The sequence below is a fragment of the Oncorhynchus gorbuscha genome, linkage group LG20 (genome assembly GCF_021184085.1).
Source record: "Oncorhynchus gorbuscha isolate QuinsamMale2020 ecotype Even-year linkage group LG20, OgorEven_v1.0, whole genome shotgun sequence".
Classification (NCBI taxonomy): domain Eukaryota; kingdom Metazoa; phylum Chordata; class Actinopteri; order Salmoniformes; family Salmonidae; genus Oncorhynchus; species Oncorhynchus gorbuscha.
In genome coordinates, this window is record NC_060192.1 from 28920571 (window position 1) to 28926611 (window position 6041).

The window sequence follows — 6041 nt, forward strand, 5'->3', positions numbered from 1 at the left end:
ATTCGAACCAGGGACTGTATGATTTCCAGTCCTATATATTAGTGCTACGCTGCTCTGATAGTTGGCATTATGTCATATTTCAGAAACAACTGTCCTGACTTGTGAGAAAATACAACAACAAAGCTGGGCCAGATCAGCATAATATACATGGACCTATTCTCCTGCCTCACGTTTCAATATTTGTGTGCCACTAGATGGGGCTCTATCATTGGGTTTGGCAAACATGTTAGTTTGATTTTTCACAATGTACCTAACTGCTTGTGCCATTCATGAGGGCCACAATCAGCTAGTCACTATGGAATTGCCAGGATTTGTGGAAGTATAAATTAGGTTAAATGTTATTAGATACCACACACAGTCATTATATAGATATGACCTATAACCTATATGAACATATTATGGGTAGTTTGTGGCCTATTACCTTCCGAGTGCAGAGAATGAGCATGTGATTGGTTGCTGCCTGAACAGCAAATCCTTGTTTAACATCCCACCAGTGTTGACCACCAGCAGCTTGGAGTGATGAGGCTCAGGTATAGTCTAGTCCACTGCATGTTTACATCCTATACTTTGTGGTGAAGAAATGTACCCATATCACCTACATATTTTTTTCTTCATTCACTCCAGGGTCCAATCCCCTTCTCCAATGTCTGTGTCCTTGAATTTGGCAATGCTGAGGGGACTGATGAGCCAGGAGGAGGAGAGCAGCGTAGAGGGGAGGAAGGGAGGTGTGGATCAGGGGTAGCTACAGAGACGGGCCAGCCAGATGAATAGGATGAGCCTCTTGACTAAGACAGGAGGTGTAAAATGGGACAAACAATAGAGGTGAGGTAGTGATGTGGGGTTAGGCAGGTCAGAGGGGGAGTGGGAAAAGGGGGACTGCTCTGGAGAGCTTGCAACATTCCTCAGTGTCTGAGAAACCGGACATTCATCTCTCTCTTTCTCCCTACACTCACTCCACTTTTAGGTTGTTTTTAGGGGCTCTCCTGTGGCGCTGGTCATGTGTGCAGCTGGAGGAGGCCGTGTAACACTAATCCCCCGGCCGGCTCAGGAAAGTACTCTGCCTCGCTTCGCACAGAGAGAAAACAACAAAGAGCTGAGTGTGGCTGCAGCCCCAGGGCTCAGTGCGCCCACCAGAACGTCTCCTGTCACAGCTTGCTGCTCCCTCCTACCCATGGACTCTCTCTCACTCACTTTATGTCCCCTCTCTCTGACTGACTCACCACCCACCACGTGAAAAAATGTCATTTTTTAAACTTTGATGCCTAATATGTGTGTGAGAGAGAGTGCGAAAGATTGACTTCTGAGGGTCAAGAGCAGGAATGTAGACAAGCGTAGAGCGGACAGGAATGTGGTCAGTCTGGGCATTGTAAAAGGAAAAGCCCCGTGCTCTTCAGGATACCACATTCAAGTGAGGACTGTAGTCTGCGTGCTTTCAATCAATTTGAAATGAGTAGGCCTATGTGACCAATTGCAAGATTTGAGTTAAAATAGTGTCACAACACCACCTTTTGGTAACTTGGTAAATATGGACCACTTGCAGTGCAAACGCCAATGAGCTGTTATTTTACATGTACACCCTACATCAGGCTGCCCGTGTGGTTTTATTTGGCTCCCAAGTTTTCTGAGCAAAAAAATAATAATTTTGTGTGGAATTTTCTTTGTTGAACATAAGTCAGTAATAACATCAGGAAATCAGTTCCAAATTATTTTAATTCAAGAAATGTGTTCCCAGGTATTCCCATAACAGAGAGACCCTTGATCATAGACAAATGTAAGCAAGGTTCAAAATGATTTTGTTTCAGTCAAACCTATCTGTTTGAGCTTCTTGCAGTCAATTTTCAGTCTACAAATGATTTGTAATTATGTGTCATCGTCCCCCCACCATCTGCTCCAGAAAAAAATGTCCAGAATCTAGTTGATGGTCCCTGCATTAGGTCCACACCACTATACATATGCCTCAGAGCTTGGAGTCGGTATGGCTGGTGGTTGGCATTATTAAAGTCATTTCCAAAGGCGCAAATGATGACGAGGGGGTTGGCATCTGCTTAATATGAGATAGGGTGAGACCAGGCATATTGCCAGAACCATGCTAGACACCAGGGATTACGAAGCAATGTGTGTCCAATTTATGCACGTCGTGGGGGAATGGATGCGACCATTGTGCAATTACCTAGAACGGAACCCTTCCCTGCACGGCCACTCAATAAACAGAGTCCTAGAGGTAAAAAAAACAAAATAATAATCTTAAAACCAAACATAAAAATCGTTGTAAGAGATTATCATCCAAACAAACAAATGGAATGGAATGCAGACGCCCTTTTATCACATTTTGCTATGGTATTTAAATCAATTATAAAGGTGCTACTGCTACCAACAGCCCACTCAAAACACCAACCTCTACGGAGAGAATACGCGCTTGGCTGGGTTACAACAAATGGCATGTTGAGGTAAACAAACAGGGAGATAAGTAGTCACGAGAATCCAAAACCAAGCGACTCACAGGGCTACATGAGGTGGACATCCCAATGCTAAGGCCTACCTGTCGCATGCCCTTCATTAGTGATTTAGCCATTTAACACGAGTTGAATGGCGCTTAATAACAATTCCACTTTGGTTTCAAACACATTACTTAAGTCTATGTTTGGTGCGTCAATGGATGGCTCTTGGGTGTCCAAATAATTGCAATGTTTAAACATTATGCAATGCTTCAACATTGATGATAAAGTTGGTCATTTTAATAGGTCATGTCATGGGATGTCAATTACAAATAGCATTGACCAATTACATTATTTTGTATTTATTTTTGAGGACGTGAACACAATTCACATAAATGCATTGCTCATTACGCATGAAGTTTCTCTGCTTACACTTCATAGTAAACGCAGCCTCGCTGCATTTGGTGACAGATAAAGGTTTACTATTCACTGTGTGTATATTTGTAAGCGGGTGTTTTGTGTGCGGGAGAAGGGTTGGCTGGCGAGTACCAGTGTCAGAACAACCCCTCCCCTCTCCCTCTCTCGAGCTTCCGCGTTATTTTCCAGCTCGGAGCCTCCACCGCACAGCTCGATCGATTCGCATTGATTGTCCCTGACGAGCTGCTCCACTTTCTAGCCAATGTCAGCCCGTCTGCGATCGGGAAGGAGAGAAATGAAGGAAAATCTCTGCCGCCCTGGCGGTGTCATTTCCACACACTTCGGTTGGGCGCCTGCCAGCAGACAGGACATTCGAAAGAGGTGGAGTGGACTCTTGGTTTGAGCGAGAAGAGGAGCCGAGCGCACCGGTCATGGGCGAAAACATAGCGAGTTGCAACTGAGCACCGCGTGGCCACTCCTACGCGCCACACCGCGTGGCCACTCCTACGCGCCACACCGCGTGGCCACTCCTACGCGCACGCATCGCAACAAGTGTGAAAAACAACAATCGCTTAATTAGGCGACATTGACCACTGTGTAATGTAAACCAGCAGAAACCATCAGTGACGTGTCACATGTACAATTGAACGTGTTATTGTCATAAATTAGAACAGTAACATGTTATTGAAAGACAATAATATGTAAATGTATAATATAATTTATCATCTGTTCTGCCATTAAGACCATGAGTTATGTTTTTTGTTGTTGTTGCAAATCAGTCTCCTTGCTCCTGAAGGGCAATTGTCATATTTTGGTGCCATTAAACACATTTCTGAATTAGGTGATAGCCCAGGCCTAGACTTTTTATTTAACTAGGCAAGTAAGTTAAGAACACATTCTTATTTACAATGACGGCCTACACCGGCCAAACCCAGACGATGCTGGGCCATTTGTACACCGTCCTATGGGACTCCCAATCATGTCCGGTTGTGATACAGCCTGGAATCAAACCAGGGTCTGTAGGGACGTCTCTTGCACTGCGATACAGAGCCTTAGACCGCTGCGCAACTCGGGAGCCCCCAAAAATGTACAATTTGCATAAATAGGCTACAGGTACTCTATATATAAAATAGTATGTGGACATCCCTTTAAATGAGTGGATTCTGCTATTTCAGCCACACTGTTGCTGACAGGTGTATACAATTGCACACACAGCCATGCAATCTCCATAGACAAACACTGACAGTAGACTGGCCTTACTGAAGAACTCAGTGAATTTCAATGTGGCACCGTCATAAGATGCCACCTTTCCAACATGTCAGTTCATCAAATATTTGCCCTGCTTTAGCTCCCCTGGTGAAAGTGCTGTTATTGTGAAGTGGAAATATCTAGTGGTGTAAAGCTGCCCGCCATTGGACTCTAGAGTAGAGGAAACACATTCTCTGGAGTACTGAATCACGCTTTACCATCTGGCAGTCCAATGGACGAATCTGGATTTGGCGGATGCCAGGAAAACGCTACCTGCCCCAATGCATAGTGCCAACTGCAAAGTTTGGTGGAGGAGGAATAATGATCTTGGGCTGTTTTTCATGATTCGGGTTAGGCCCCTTAGTTGTAGTGAATGTAAATCTTAACGCTACTTCATACAATGTTTGGCGGCCCCCCTTGGGTTGTGCCGCGGCGGAGATCTTTGTGGGCTATACTCGGCCTTGTCTCAGGATGGTAAGTTGGTGGTTGAAGATATCCCTCTAGTGGTGTGGGGGCTGTGCTTTGGCAAAGTGGGTGGGGTTATACCCTTCCTGTTTGGCCCTGTCCGGAGGTGTCCTCGGATGGGGCCACAGTGTCTCCTGACCCCTCCTGTCTCAGCCTCCAGTATTTACGCTGCAGTAGTTTATGGTGTCGGGGGGCTAGGGTCAGTTTGTTATATCTGGAGTACTTCTCCTGTCCTATTTGGTGTCCTGTGTGAATTTAAGTGTGCTCTCTCTAATTCTCTCTTTCTCTCTTTCTTTCTGTCTCTCGGAGGACCTGAGCCCTCGGACCATGCCTCAGGACTACCTAACATGATGACTCCTTGCAGTCCTCAGTCCACCTGGCCGTGCTGCTGCTCCAGTTTCAACTGTTCTGCCTTATTATTATTGGCCATGTTCTGTTATAATCTCCACCCGGCACAGCCAGAAGAGGACTGGCCACCCCACATAGCCTGGTTCCTCTCTAGGTTTCTTCCTAGGTTTTGGCCTTTCTAGGGAGTTTTTCCTAGCCACTGTGCTTCAACACCTGCATTGCTTGCTGTTTGGGGTTTTAGGCTGGGTTTCTGTACAGCACTTTGAGATATCAGCTGATGTACGAAGGGCTATATAAATACATTTGATTTGGTTTACAATGTCATTCTGGAAAATTCTGTGCTTCCAACTTTGTGGCAACAATTTGAGGAAGGCCAAATTGAAACGCAGACTGTGAGCCAAGCCTAATCGCCCAACATCAGTGCCCAACTGCACTAATGGTCTTGTGGCTGAATGGAAGCAGCAATGTTCCAGCATCTAGTGGAAAGCCTTCCCAGAAGAGTGGAGGGTGTTATAGCAGCAAAGGATGGACCAACAGCATATTAATGTCCATGATTTTGGAATGAGATCAAATCAAATCAAATGTTATTTGTCACATAAGTCAAATACAACAGATGTACAACTTACAGTGAAATGCTTACTTACAAGCCCTCAACCAACAATGCAGTTTTAAGAAAATTACCAATTTTTTATTTTTAAAGTAACAAATAATTAAAGAGCAACAGTAAAATAACAATAGCAGGTACAGAGTTAATGTGCGGGGGGTACCGGTTAGTCAAGGTTTTTGAGGTAATATGTACATGTAGGTAGAGTTATTAAAGTGATATTAACAGAGAGTAGCAGCAGTGTAAAAGAGGGGGGTGAGGGAGGCGGGGAATGCAAATAGTCTGGGTAGCCATTTGATGACATGTTCAGGAGTCTTATGGCTTGGGGGTAGAAGCTGTTTAGAAGCCTCTTGGACCTAGACTTGGCACTCTGGTACCGCTTGCCATGCAGTAGCAGAGAGAACAGTCTATGACTTGGGTGGCTGGAGTCTTTGACTATTTTTAGGGCCATCCTCTGATACCGCCTGGTATCAGCAAACTTAATGATGGTGTTGGAGTCGTTCCTGGCTGTGCAGTCATGAGTG